At 44.6% G+C, this 15,616-nt stretch overlaps 1 long non-coding RNA gene across 2 annotated transcripts; it reads left to right on the top strand.

Annotated features, from left to right (window-relative positions):
• Window positions 1–5,619: 5,619 nt before the first annotated feature.
• On the top strand, window positions 5,620–7,463 carry lncRNA:CR43627 (long non-coding RNA:CR43627). 2 transcript variants are annotated; one of them, NR_048229.1, is made up of 2 exons: window positions 5,620–5,838; window positions 6,883–7,463. It is a non-coding gene; the product is annotated as a long non-coding RNA:CR43627 (long non-coding RNA). The 2 variants fall into 2 exon arrangements; NR_048230.1 differs by lacking the exon at window positions 6,883–7,463 and adding an exon at window positions 6,066–6,865.
• The last annotated feature ends 8,153 nt before the right edge of the window (window positions 7,464–15,616 follow it).

The following is a 15,616-nucleotide window of genomic DNA, read 5'->3' as shown; positions in this document are numbered from 1 at the left end:
AAACCAAAAACAGTGTTTCTACTCATTTTATTGTCTTGCTTTTGCTTTGCTCGCCCAGCACAAAGCATCTTCTGCTGCCTCGAGTGAAACTTGAAATATTAAAATGCTTCCTGGACCGGAGCCGCCTGTTTATCACTTCCGCAATTTAAGCGCGCACAAAACATTTCGGCACATGGCTCGATGACGCTGTAAAATATGCAAAGCTTCTTGCCCCCGAAAATTTCGGAAATTCAACGCCGCAGGACTCGCGCTCCTTTTGTGCCGCGGATATTTTGCTAAATTTCATTATTGACTAAGGCGGCCGAGGCATACGTTTCACAGCCATTCGTTCAGGTGGGCATAAGAAATTGCCAGCCCATTATTGATGCCCCCCCCCCCCACATCACTCATACGCCGCGTTGCCCTAGTAATAAAGTTGTATGCACATCGTTTCGCGGATAAGCCCCTCAGCCGCATGCCTGTGGGCGTGGCACTGCACGCGAAAGTGGAAAATGGGGGAAAGTGCTGCGAAAAAACGGGCGAAGGGAAGCCCTTTTCTGCTGCAAAGTGATAAATTGGATCCAAACGGGGGAGCAGATTTATTGATTTCATTGGGCGGCTGCTGCTGAGCAACCGAGCGGCACGTCAAATTGAATAGACGCCAACGGCGACAAAAATCAAAAACAGATATGCAAATAAAGCACACACACTGCGACACATTTACGCCATGTGTGTATGTACCTATGTATGTATGTGTGAGTCTGAAAATGGCGTAGGAAAAGCGGGAAAAGCGCGCTTTTTGCCCGTTTACTCACGGCGTGTCAAATTTTTGCAACTGATTATGCCAAAGGCGCCAACGCCTGGAGTTCACAATGCATACATGAGTGGGTGAAGGGTACGAGGGTAGGAGGCTCGAAGGGTAGGTCCTTGGGTGGCTAGAGGGTCCTGGAAATAATGCTCGGCTTGCGACACACGGGTGGCCAGACACGTTGCTAGACGATGTTATCAAACAAAATGACGGCGACAACGGCAACGGCAGCTAAGTGCGGCCTGCCAAGTGCCCGCGGCCCAATCCTGAAGTGGGTGATTCAGTGGTTCGGTGGTGCGGTGGTGCATCAGGGGGCTATTATTCCGCGATATGCCAGCGAGCGACAGGCAGGCGGGCAGGCAGGCGGTGCAAAAAATCAATCAACCGTACGGCTTTGACACTGCAGCCCCGATCGGAAATCGGAAATGCGAAAAATGCCAAGAGGAACCTCCATTGCTGTTTGCTTTGAACTCGCAGTTCCTTTTCCATTACCGGAATGCGCTTTGAGAGATCAACCTTAGCACCGCTGAGTGAACTCTCCACCGCAGTTTAGCTGGCTTAGTAGACCCAACCCAACGTTAGTTGTGTATTTTTTGTTATTATTTTTCCCTTTTGCCATATTGCCAGAACGAAGAAAGGCAACTGCAGCCGGGACACGTGATTGACATATGTCTATGGACTTGGGCCAATATGGCGTGCGATTTACGTGGCTTTATTATTACCTTCGCTACATATGTATTTTTTTATGCCCGCCACTCGAGGAAAATAGAGGCTTGCTGTGTTGACGGCAAAGGGGTAATAAATGAAAGAATGCAGTCCATACATGCCCATAAATAATAAATTTCAGGTATTAGTCGGAGTGTCGATTTGGCAGGGTAATTGCCTTAGCTATAGCTTCATTAAATGTGCAAAATATGTATTAGATATATATTAACTTTAAAATCCATTATGCATAAAGTAAAAGAACAATTCCTATTCTTTCATTACCAGTAGAATTCATGGCAAAATCGTGTTTTTAAAGCAGTTATTTGTCTATAACAATGGAAATATTCATCCAAATATTGAATGTTATACCTCTTTTAGCTCGTATTGATATTCCCAATCGATTGGCATTCAAAAAAAAACTTTTTATTTTTTGACGATTTTTGCAAAAAATTATGATGTTAACCCTTATCAAAAATGTGAAAATTGATGAAAAATTTTTTTTTTTTAATTAGCACTGAGACAATGCAGGCAGTGAGTTTAGATCATTAGCTGCACAAAACAGTCTTTATTTCATATGTGTGACATTTTTTGGCAACTTTATGACAAAAAAAGATCGTAAAAAACGTATACTTTTGCCGTAAATAAAAAACGTGTGTCAAAGCTCCCGGCAAGTATCTCATATTGTTCCGCATTCTATTTTTCGGCAACCAACGAAACTTAAAAGCAGCTTATGATGGCCTGTAGTGTCTGTGTGACGGCAACTTCATTATAATTTTTACGACTCGACATACGTTGGTAACCGGCAAACATGGTTAACATGGCAAACAACTCGGCAATGATGTGAACTTTATGCGCAAGCTAAATGTCGTTTGATGCAGCGACACGATGACGACGTCGCCACGCTCCGTCGGATGCGATGCGTCCAGCTAAAAGCTTTTGGCAAAAAAGCCAACAAAAAGGCAGCTCACGAATGGCGGAATAGATGTGCAGGTGGAGGCAGAGCTATTGGTAAAAGGTTTCCAGCCAAGTGAACCGTGCTCTTAAACGGAAAAAAGACGAGGTAACGAGATAGGATGGAATAGGGCATTAAGTACCGGCTTATAAATGACAGTCTTTATTGATTTATTAGAAGTTAAAGGCGCATACCACTTTATAATCATCTAACAAAGATAGATTTTGAAGCATTACTATGTCGGTTCAGTTTAAACTGACCTAGTAACTTACTATACCTCTCGAACTATACGAGCACAGGGTAAGATGGCACAGTGTGCATCAAAATGCCAGCTTGAAATTTAGTTTCGAGTGGCGCAGCGTTTATTATTCAATTATGACAGCAGGGATGGTCAGCGTGTTAAAGACAAGCCTCAATGGTTCATAAAAATAGCTGGTTCGATTTTCCTACAGATACATGTCTTAAACTGCAAGAGAAATATAAATACCATTTGAATAGATGGGAAAAGACATATTTTCTAATATGTAAAGTCCAACAAAAGCCAACTAATAACATTCATCACATGCATAAAAGTGATAAAAGGATTTGTTTTTGTTCGGCCAACTGTTCTGAGCCAACTTTGTCCGCCGGCACTTTGCTTACCTATTCACAATGTGACTGATGTTTACTGCCATTTGGCTATTGTCACAAAGTTTGCTCATCGGGCTTATGACTTAGAACAGGCCATAAACCGATTTGTGAATGCGTTTTTATGCAGAATTCCCAGTATTTTTGTCTGAACGGAAACCGCAAACTGTTTGGCAACAGTCGAGTTCGTGTTTTCCCAATAAAAGGCAAGAAGGCAAAGGTGAATACGAAGAAATGAAAACTTGACCACAATTCCAGTTCGAAATGCGGCCAGCTGAGAGCCGCAGTCCTGGCCGAAGGATCAACCCAATTTTGGGTGTACTTTTTTTTTATTGCCCAAACAAAAAACCATTTCGCACTTGTAGGGAAAGGGAGAAAAACCCGCTCAAATCGAGGCGGCATTATTAATAACCTTTTCGGTGCCAACCAATCGAAGCTGGCGTCTTAATTAGCCCACAGCAACTGACAGGACAGCTGTCCTGCGACCACATCTGCACATCCTGGCACAGCCGAACATGAAATGTGTCTAATGAAGTTCTCCGGTGATTTATGGCCGAAGTATTTCCGCTGGCTCCACAACTCCATCTCCGACTCCATTCGAACCTACGGCTCCAGCAGGACCTGCGACGATTAATAGATGTCACTCAATGCGGACGAAGGACGGGCGCCAATTTCCGAAAACTAGCAGCCTCGAGAAGTGTCCCGACTCCTTGCAAGTTTTAATGGCCCCGCCTGGTGGCCAGGACATGGGCCGAGTTTATTACTTTAAAATCGCTAAATGTGCCATAACAGCGGGAGAACAGCGGACGAAAGTCGGCGGTTCGCTATAAGTTGCCAGCTCATAAAAGTGCTGTTTAAGGTCTTAAATATAAATTGAAACTGCGTTGACAACTTGGCGAACGAGAAATAAAATCTGAAAGCTTTATCAGTCATTCGGATCGGAATAATAAGCCAAGTCGTCTAAACGGGCTTTTAAATTAATATAACACCAAGAAATAGCGGCGCTCTTATTCATCGGCAATTGCACTAAATAATCCCTTTACGGAGAGAACTCTCAAACACCTTGAGAACATTCGAAATAGTCAATACTAGGCAAGGGTTTTACACTGAACATAATATTGACAAATAACTACTTCTGAAATTATTAGTGAAATTTATTTTGTAATAGACCAAATATAAGTATTTCGAATTGTTTTTCAATTAAAATACTATAGCTATCTATTCTTGCAATCGAAATTACATTTATTGTTGGCTTCCAGTGAACGTGAGCCAGTCGGTCTCATGAAACGGCTGACATTCCTGCCCACGTCGTTGCCGCCTCTTCTTGGCCAACTCTTTAAGCCGCCTTTCACGCAATTTCTTTTATTATGTCGTGGACTCTGGCACTGCAGTTTGATTTTATTTTTAGCAAATAAGCCGAGGCAAATAACAACAGCGCCTGGCGTGGGCAGGCTTTGTGTAGGAGCCACCACCACCACCACTTCCACCCACACCTACGCCAAACTCCAGTCGCCCGTTTTTCCTTGGCTCCCACACCGCTGTTCACTCAACAAATGACCCGGCTGCCCTGAAGTTGCCTGGTTACGCAACCACCCACCGCCCACATTGGCAATCATTTCTACGGTCATTTGGCGTTCGCCGTGCGCGCTACTCAGCCTTAAAATTGGAAAAATGTGCTGGCCAGGATGCGAGATGGAGCTGAAGCTGGAACCGAAGCTGGAGCCGGAGCTGAAGCCCCGGCTAGATGCTCGTCGGATTTTATGACTGGCGCTAAAAATGTGCAGCGCCCGGCGGCTCAAGTGCAATAAAAGTAAAACACATTGCCAAAGCAACTTACTGCAATATTTGCGCAATATGGCAGCACAGCACTGTGGAGATCGGAGGAGGATGGTGGGCAGGGCGTCGTCCGTGGGTGCTAGACCGTATTGGCAAAGTCTGGCCGGACTGGGCTTCTGCTGCCGCTGCGTTCATTATTTATTTTATTTTATTAGAAATTATTTAGTGCTGCTGCTGAAGAGAACGGAGCAAGGGAGCCATGCCCGGATTCCATTTATTGTTATCTCAGTCATTCAACATTTGCGCTACTGAATGGAAAGGATGGAAACTGCAAGGACAACGTCAGTGCATTAAAGTTGATTAATTTTATTAGTCCTGAGACCCGATGGAAGGCCGTCCGGATTTAAGGAGTTCCACGAACGCGAATTGTTTCTTTATCAGCCGGCTAACGGCAACTGCAAATTGCGTACATTGTCGAATACCTTTGAGGCATATTTAAAATGCTCGGACGGCGGCGATGCGATTGGCGTGCGATTTTCACTTTGCGTCCGCAAATCAGGCACCGCATCATAAAAATGCATCACGAAGATCTGCCACCGTGTCTGGCCAGGATGCGATGCTGATGCACTGCGCTAAAGGATATCAGAGTTCATAAAAGGATAACTTTTGTAGGTAAAATTCAAAGAAAGAGTCATTTCCTACAATGATATTTAGTAAACAGGGCCATTTCGTTCTAATTTTTATATATTTTTTATTTATTTTCATTGAATCGTTTCTTTCAGTGGTCGGTTCTGCATTTGGCAGGCCAATTGTCGATTGTCATCGATATTGATACGGATAGGATGTGCATTATGCCGGACGGCGGACGAGAACGAGAACGGAATGTGTTTCCATTCGACGGTGCAGCCAATGAGCCGCCGGAAGCGCCAATTGCCAGTTGGCAATTGGGCGCCATTTTACTGTCCCGCCGACAACAACGGTTATTGTAATGGTAAGTGAAGTCGCCGAAAAACCTCATCATTTGTTTTAATTCGGGGATTACGATGGGAGGGACTGGGTGCGGGGTCAGAGGTCACAGTGCCGCGTTTATGCGCTTGTTTGCGCGCATTTACACCGCTCTTTAGACAGGCTTCACCCCGTTTTGGTATTTACGCCCAGCCTCCTGGCAAATGCCCCAAAAAGTATGCAACAGTCATTCGAGCTTTGTTATTTCGCCAGCCATTTGCCGTCCATTCGTTTGATGACTCCCACTGCAGTTGTGTCTGTGTGCACCTGGAAATGACCATAATTAATTGCATGTACCTGCGGCCAGGCGACTGGGTCATCATACCGGTGCCCCTTGGAGCCCACCTCGTGCCAATTAGAGAACCGCTTGGTTCTTTTGCCGCATTCCGCATTGATTGATGTGGCGGGCACAAAGAGCCCGATGGGCTAACCATCGCTGGTCCTGGCCAACTAGTCATCCCGCCCAACCGTATCGACGATCCCTCGGCGACTTCTCTTTGTTTTACAAGTTAATAACACTTGATGGCGACGCACTTCATTTGGCGCCCGTTTTCATTTAGCAAGTGAAACTTTTCCGCCCCCACCACCACCGCCACCACGGCCCATCCAATTCACTCCACTCCACCCCACTTGGCACTCGGAAGGCTCTCTTATCCGCCACTGGACTCCACACTTGAGCATTGTTGGCCATTATAATCGACGCGGTAGCGGCGCTGCCGGCAAATCGGTTTCGCATGAAACGCAATTGTCTATAATTACATTATCCAAACTATCAATTAAACCAAATTGTCAGACGGGCCGCGCCGGTCCGAGTCCGGAACTCTGCCAGACACACGCATGACGAGCACACATGTACATGCTGTGGCACTGGGAGAAATATTTCGATGGTTGTCAAACAATAATACTCATACACATAAATTTTCTCTATTTCTACATTTTATCATGCACATAACGTTACATGTTTAATATTTTTTTTATTAAAACAATAGACATGAATAATTCCGTATTAATCTAAAATTCTTTTTTTCAGTGCATGCGAGCTCTGCCCACCTCCCTACTGATACCCCAACGGCTGCATAATGGGATCTCTTGTATGTTTTTGTGATTGTTTAACAAGGCTCCTGAGTGGGTGAAAGTGTGTGTGTGTGTGTGAGTGACGGTGAGTGAGTGTGTGCTTATCCCGCCACCCATCGAATCTCCCAGTCTCACAGTTGGCAATCCCCACTGTGCACTCGTTATCCCAGAACAGCAAAGCATTTAAATAATTTCGCTGGCACTGTCGACGCTGACATCGCTGATATCGGAGTATTTTTCAAGTAATTGTTATTATAACAAACGCAAAAACAACAACAACATCCACTGGCAGTGGCAATTACATGGCAGCACCACACATTCAAACGCAGCGAAATATGGAATTCACAATTACATTTAGGCACACGAGCACTCTGCAAATACATAAGTCGCAGTTTTGGGTTTACGCGTGCGATAATAACCGGATTAAAGACTTTTGCTACTCAACTCCTTACAAGCGAAAGCTGTTGCGAAACAAAGTTATGATTGTAGTTCTAAAAAATTTTAATTTTAAGAAACTAAATATATTTATAAATCATTAGGATTGTTTTAAGTGAGTTGAGTGCATTGTTAAGAAGCTGTATTCACGATACACATTTAACACATCTCGATCTCTCGCTGTATAAACAAGAGATACTGGCATGAACTTTCGGGCAGAGTGCGAGCAAAGTTAAAATTTGTTTTGCTTTCACATTTAATTGAAATTTACGCCGCTTTGTCGGCGTCTCGCTGTCGCGACAAGCGGCGACTTTTATCATTTTAAAAGCCGCTCGAACCGCCCAACCAGCTGGCCATTCCACTTTTGAGCCACCCATTTACACAACCACCCAACCAGGAGACCGCCCGCTGGTAAGGCCGCTTCTGCTGACGGTGCCGAGGTGACTGGAGCCACGTGAAGGACCTCCTCCTTTTCGTCCTCGGCCACTTTGCTGCAAATTAAATGCATTTTGCAGCGCTCGCACGAAAGTTATTTATGTGTGTTTGTCATTTAATTTTAAAAAGTTTTCCCTGCACGAGATTTACAGCGCTCGAACGGAGGCGGGGAAAATGCCCACTTTCATTTCATTTAATTGAGAAGTTGGCAAAATGAAAGCTGCAGGTGAGCAGTGGGATTGCAATCAGTAAGAAATTTGTTTACCCCAAGCCGAGGATTAATCCAAGTCACTGCCAGTGGCCATGAGAATATGCCACAGTCGGAAAAAGTGGCCGGCAAATATGTTGTATGTTATATATAGTAAAACTGTTGTGGTCAGGTGATCCAGGGATGCGAAGGTGGTTATGATTGCAGCCAGGATGCGGCTGCTTCTCCAGTCAAGCAAACCACATGTGCCTTGGAGCATGCAGCTAAAGTATTATGTCAGGTGCACACCCGCACGGTTTTGGGCCCATATGAGAGTGGGCCTGGGTTTGGGGAGCTTAAAGGGCTCCGGCGACGATAGACGACAAACAAAAATGCAACAAAAGAAAAGTGCAATGTTTGTGGTCAAACACAAAGAGACAGACAAAGAGCGGGCAAACACACTCGGCACCCCTTCACACATTCAAAGCTCAAAATCAAACTGGCACTGTCGAAAAAGGGGGAATAATTTCAAGATAGAAATGTCAAAGGGCTGCCACTTTCAAGATGTGAGAGTGCTGTCAAATGTAAAGGACAAATTTTGAGCAACATTTTGCCTTAACTGGGAGGTTATAGAAAAATGTCTTTCTGTGAGATATGTCTCTTGGAATTTCAAAACTTTTCCTTTCAGTGCACTTTCGCTTAAAGGCCCCGGTCCAGGGTGTTTGGTCAATTGCCATGCGAGGATCGGGGCCCTTTGGGCACATTTTACGCATTTTGCGTTGAAAATTTATGAAATTTCAAAGAAGCAGCGAGGCCAATCATTGGCCGGGCCCAATCACAAACTCAGTCCAGTCTAGGTCCTGGTCCAGATCCATGCCCAATTTCAGATTCAGTTCCAACAAGGGTAGCCCAAACAAAAGGCCTGAATGCGAGAACTGGACTGAGTCAAACAAAAATGCCATTTATTTGTTAATTTACGCACACAGCATCAAATATGTGGACTCAACAAAGGCATCCCTTCTTTGGGCTTGGTCCAGGTGTGCCGTTCCAGCCAACGGGAGTGGGGATCAGGAGCTGGAAAATCTGCACCAAGAATGGAAGCCGGGTGCATGAAATCCATGGAAACTCCTGGTACGGTTTTTAAGCTGCTTGTTTGTCGGTTTGTGTAATCCGCTGCGGATGACTGCCTGTATTGGACTGTAGTGGTGGCCACCAACTTACTTGCCTCTGCCAACGGACCGTTCGGGTCTGAATGCTCAGTTTATTAGTCCACAGACAGGCGGCTAATGATGCCTGGCCAGGGTTGGCCAGCACTCAAAAAATTACGTAAAAAAGCGTTAGGAATGAGGGCTTATTTAATTTAAATTTTTCGAGCTGCATGATTTAATAATGACATTGTTCTCATTATTTCAAACACTTCACAAAGTAAATTAAAGAAGATCAAAATGGAATATTACTGCAATTATATGAAGAATGAGATTAACCAATGAGGTTTATTTTAAAGTAAAATGTTTAATCATCATCTTTAATAAGGATAGTTTAATATGCATAGTTTTGTATGCTTCACTCCTATTTTCTCTACGTGTAAATCGGTGTTCGTTTGATATTAGATCTGTTCGTATTAGCTTCATCCTTTGGTTAACGCTTCACTGCATCTCTCTCCGGCCATGTCTACGTAATAATTTGCATTTGCATACGGCAACCAAAAGTCATTCTGCGTAATGAAAATACCGTATTTGGTATCGGGCTTCAGCTGGAAATATTTCGGGTACTTCAGGGTATTCTGCGTTTCGGTTGGCAACGCAACCGAGTTATTGTTTTCACTGTGCTGCCCGGCATTGTATAGTCAACTTGTTGCCCGCTGCCTGTTTTTTAATTTACATTGGCATTGTGTAAATATTTAGACAGCGCGGAGCAGCTGCTGTTTACCATCAGCCCCACCGCCGCACTTAACCCGCTTTTTGCCAGTGATTTATGCAGGGGTTCTCCCGACGTCTAATGTTGATTTTGCGTCTTTTTACTGGCCAGCCAACCACGAATGCCGCAGTGAGAGGCAAGTTTGGCTGGCATATTGTTGGCCCAAATGCCTTTTAAGCAATTGCATGCCAGGACTGGCAGGCAGAATCCCCGGGGATTAACGTGACTACGGAGGAAAAGCCACACACGCATTTCTAATGGGAGAAGTGGGGGCGCCTTCTAGATAATCCAATTAATATGCACACAAAAACGCAGCTAGACAACAATAACAAGCCGCCCACCTGACGCCATGTTTAATTTTCACCAAGCCGGAAGCGAGGCGCATGAAAGGAAAGCCGGGAAAGGCGGGAAAAGGCGGGAAAAGGCGGGAGTCATCGCTGCCGCAGCCCGAGCTCTTCAAACATTCATGAGTTGGGCAGCGGTTTAGGCGGAGCAGCAGTTCCAGGACACCGGGACTCCAACTGGAGACCCAAAGGAAGGAGCAGCCAGTTGGTGGCACGGGTTATTGGCTGCACAAACAACTGGCTGAGCCAACGCCGAGTCGCAGTTAATATCCTTGGGGGCGAAAACAGGCAGACACCGGTGCACGCAGAAACGAAGGACGAAATGGGAACAGGGCTGCACTGAAAGGAAACTAAGTCTAATACTTTAGACTTTAACTACTAACTTCCTTCTTCCCAATTACAAATGTTTGAAAAAACCTTTCAAGAATTTAAGGAATAAGATCAAAATGATAGAATTATAGAATAAGCATATATATATATTTCAAATATAAATCAAAGTTTTAATTCAATGTTTTCCCAGTGGTGCACCTAAGCCGCAACATTGCATAAAACTAATTTGCGGCTTGGCAATTATGAACCTGGTTGTAGGCGGTGGCCATTTTCCAGGAATCAGGTTAAGCCTGGCCACCTGCTAATGTCTTCATTTATCCATACGAATTTGTGCGAACGGCAAACAGGTGACCAGGACTACATGCTCCAACAAATATTAAAAATTATTAATGGTAGACCAGACTAGCGGTTGCCATGTAGGAAAACTAATGAAATATTTCCTCTTGCTCATCATCCATTCAGAGGATTAATGTCCCAGGGGCACAACGAGATTACCGTTGTTGATTCCTACTTCATTAGCCTTGACATCGGACTTGACTCGCACTTAACCCGACTTGATTATCAACAAAAAAAAAAAAAAGGAGGATCCGCTTTCCAGTCAGCAGAAAACTTTGCTTATTATAACTATGCGAAAGTGAGGGTGCCATCTCATCTCCCTTTCAGTCGGCAACTCTTCGTATTCTAATAGTTCTGGCAGACTGGGTATCTCAGTTCCATCCCTCAAAGCCGCACACGTATTGCCGTCGAAACTTTTTATTAGTGTCTAAAATGATATCTGGTAGGAGGAGGAAAATTGTTGGGTGAAAAGACTGGAAAAGAAATCACAGACACGGCTCGGCTGGGACAACACTGCGTATGATTAATATGCCGCACACGTATCACTGCAAATATTGATTTTTAAATAAGATGACGCCACGAAAGTGGGCCAAACCCATACCATTTCCTACTCCACCTTCACCAGAAAAACGGATGTCAAAACTTTCTTTTGGCCAAAAATCAACAACGAAATTATATAATTTGCAATGTAATCAGGAAACTTTAAATGTGCGCCAATGGGGAAAGTCAGCGTGATTTGAGCGTATGAGTAATGCCCGCCTATAAGATTACCCATACGTAAAAGCCACAAAAAGCGGCAGTCATGCCGCTGAGAACTCTGTGAGCCGCCAAGCACTTTGACAAATGAAACACGGCGTCGCCATACCGAAAAAAAAAACAGGTCGGTTGAATATCCGGGCAGGAATCGGGGGGGCGTGCCACGGATACGGAGCGCATGATGAGCGCTGTAAAAGGGCTGTGTCGCCAGCGTCGGGGTTTTAATGCCATTGATGGCTTATTTCAGGTTTACGACTTTATTTTCGCTACCTAGTCAATGTCTGCTTTTCCTGGCATTCACTCACGGCCCGATTTCGTAACTTTTGACTATGCCAGATGGGTATTCCCATTCCGATTTCGATGCCCCTTCACAAATCCCGAATCCCGCATCCCCACTGCCCAAGCTCGAATGTATGCTTGAGTGGTTTTTAGGCACGGCTGTTTCTATTTTATTGCCCTGGCAAATTCCGCGCTTTTTATTGCAACTCCATTGAAGTCCGCCAGCCATTGAACTGTGAGACTTTTTCCAATGATCTTGTGAGGACAGGATGCCGCAGATTACTCTTCTGATTGAACCAGTAGGGGTTAGAAAAGAAAAAAGAGGCGCCTAGAAAAGTGTTAAAATTATTCAAATAGTTGGAATACAAATTGTAAAATATTATCTGTATCAGTATTTAATTGTCTTTCTTACCTTCGTTAAAAGCTAAGATATTTAAAATCGCGCCTTTATACATATACAATTTCCCTTATGAAATATTTTTTAGAAATCAAAACATTGTATTTCATTTTACCAAATTTTCAAAGAAATTTCTTTCCTTTAATATGTGTAAATTTTGTAGGTTTGTCAGGGTATATAAGCTTCGATTTTTTATTCCCAGTAGTCCCTCATCCGTTTTTTCTCTCATATGTAGGTGAACTGTGTGGGTGACTTCCGTCTGACCTGCTGGCGGCGGCGTGCAACAGCATGTTGCATGCTGCTGAGCCGCTCAACAAATTTTTATTGTCAGCATATTTTTTATATTTTTATGCCGGCTCAAAGTCCCCGTCTAAAGTCCCCAGGGCGATGATGAACGCGGCCTGTGCATTGACATTGTCTGTCTGGATGGCTGAATGGGTTGGGATAGCAATCGAGACCGGGAGCCGGCAATGGAGACCTGGAGCCTTTGGTCTGCCCGCCTGTCTAGCTGCTGGCGTTAAATAAAATATCGCTCTATGAAAAAAATACAGGGGCTGCATCGATTAAAGGGGGTTTACGGCGGCAGAAAATCCCCCTTGCAGAATGTTTTACATTTCGTTTGTTTTTCATATTTTTTCGCATGCCGGGCTACACGTGTTGGTAACATATTTTTGGACATTATTACAATGGTTCCATTTTTGCAGAAGCAAACTGAAACGAAGCGAACCCATGCCCGTCAATATGGATTTTATGGGTCTGCTTTTTTATGAACACTCGAGCGTATTCAAGTTCGCAGCGTGTTTTGAATGTGTTTTGGGTCGAGGTCCACACACCCACATGGCAGCAAACAAACGACACGGACAAGTGGCAAATGCATTTTATTTGCAACATGTTTTATGCGCCAAATTGCCGGGCCAAAAGGTTAAGTCAAGTGCAAAGCGATGCTTTCGAGCGTCTTCAAGTGGGTCACCAAAAAATATCCGTCAGTTAGAAAATAAAATATGCTCAAAGAGAGAATGGACATAAAATTTAAAAAAAACTCTTCATATGCTTTCTATTGAGTGTCTGAATGAAATTCAAAATAAATACGATATCTATGCTGTTTTTAAAGGCAAAAGTAGCCAGATGGATGTCTGATTTCCAATGGAGAAGCATACAAATAACTTGAAAAGGCCACAACAAAGCCAGTTAAGTGAGCTTTCATATTTTTCGATAAAAATCTTCGGAATATCACGATGTTTTTTAATTTACGGGCAGCATTTGAAAGCACTCCATCGGCATATTTAAGCCACTTTTTCGCCAGGTGAATTGGTAGCAAAGAAATGAGCTCGTGTGCCTGAAAAGTAAACTGCCAATAAAAAAGATTAAAATGCAGCCATAAAATACACAATTTTATATACATTGCCTTAATGAAAAGCTGCCGGCAAGAAGTGGAGGCCGCCTCGTCATCCCCAAACCCTTCGGATAAAACCGAATTTCATGCTTAAGCTCTGTAAAATTAACATTTAATTGAAGCCTACAATTCAGTGCTTTCGCCGGTTTCAAAAAATTGGTAGAGGGCGTTGGGCCAAAAGGAGGGCACTGCAGGTCCCAGGATGCGAAGGATATATGTATTTAAACCAGGCAAGTGCAGTGGTTCGGGGTGCCGGGGCTGCCGGGGGAGTGCATGTTTTGATAGCGTAAATTATGTTATAAAATTTATTTAATTTCACTTTTCTGAACGTTTTGTTGCCCTGACACTGGCCCACGAAATGTGCGCCGGGCATGCAAAAGGGCGCTTTGCCACCACCCCCCGACTTCCATCCACCTGACGCACTCAGCACTCCCATATGTATTTGTCCTCCCCTTTTTCCTCCCCGATAAGCCCCAGCCCCTGCCAGAGCGGACACAGACATATCCATATCAACTGGCAGCAGAGTGAAAAGTCCCTGGAGTATTGCAAATTGTGCAGGGTCGCCTTCTCCTTATACCCCACCATTTCTCCTTTCTAGCCCGCCCATCCATTTCACCGAAGTTGCGTGCCCAGTGTGCATATTTATATAGGCAAGCCAAGGAACACGCTCGAATTTTCGGTAGTCACCAGGTCCTGCACTCAGAAAAATTATTATTCTTAATGGTATCAGAATATTCTTAGGCAATAATTTAAAAAACTTATACAAATGCGACATGAGTATTCATGGGTACTAAGTGCGTTCCAGTATTCTTTCTTTTCTCCGAGTGCACGCATCGCAATGAAATGGAAAGCGCGACCAGGAGCAGTACAGTCCGAGCGGAGTGAGTCCACGACCCCGCTGAGCACATAGCACTCGCACATGTGTGTTCGCATCGTGGATTTCTTGGGGCACCTGCAACGCAGACGATTCCCCGGTTGACAGGCGGCTTAAACGACCCGTGGCTGGTTAAATAATTAAACACCAATGACACTTAAACGTAAATCATGAATTTTGCAAGCGACGCTCAGGCCCGATTCTCGATGAAACATTAACCAAATGGCGACCCTTTCAAATCGGGCCAAGACCGGACCATTTGTCGGGCCATAAAAGAAGTGGGTAGACGGCCGGAGAGGAGTGAGGAGAGGAAACTGTCAGCGCCGGCGGAAACAACACCCAAAAAATTACTGTTGCAAAATGCTGTACAAGCTTCCGTCTCCGAATCCGAGTTCGAGGCTTCCTGCAACAACGAGAACAAGGAGCTCTAAAACTAACACTAACGCCAACAAATCCCCAGCTGCTCAGCTCGTCGTCCAACATTCCGAAGCAAAAGGCAGCTACAATGGAAAGAACTATGGCCAACAATTTGTTGCAGCAAAGGGGGGCAAACGGAAGTACAAAGTCAATGTCGGGATGCCGGCAGAGTTGTCAACGCGCTTAAAGTTGCCTTAATTGCAGTCCTTGTTGTTGTTGCTACTCTACGAACGACTCCTGTTTTTATGGCAGCCGTGTCACAGGCGACACTCCGCCGTCGACAGTTGTCCTTTAGCGGCGGGCATGCATAAAATATGCTGCATACTTCGTGGCGCAGCCAGGAACATAAGAACTCAAAGGCTGCCAATGGGAGTCGGACTCGAAAGGACGACGAGTGTGGGACGAAATTGGGACTGACGACATATTTTCCTTTCAGTTTCAGGCTGTTAATTATTATTATAGACGTGTGAGTGTCCGCCCGTCTGGACTGGCAATCGACAAACGGCACACGACCATCGAAGGCAGGAAGGCGGGCGTCCAGCCAAGCACATGCAATAAAACAGCACTTAGACATGGGGACAGGCACACAG

This window comes from Drosophila melanogaster, chromosome 3L, assembly GCF_000001215.4.
Source record: "Drosophila melanogaster chromosome 3L".
Taxonomy (NCBI): Eukaryota; Metazoa; Arthropoda; class Insecta; order Diptera; family Drosophilidae; genus Drosophila; species Drosophila melanogaster.
This window is presented reverse-complemented; position numbering and strand designations above follow the sequence as displayed.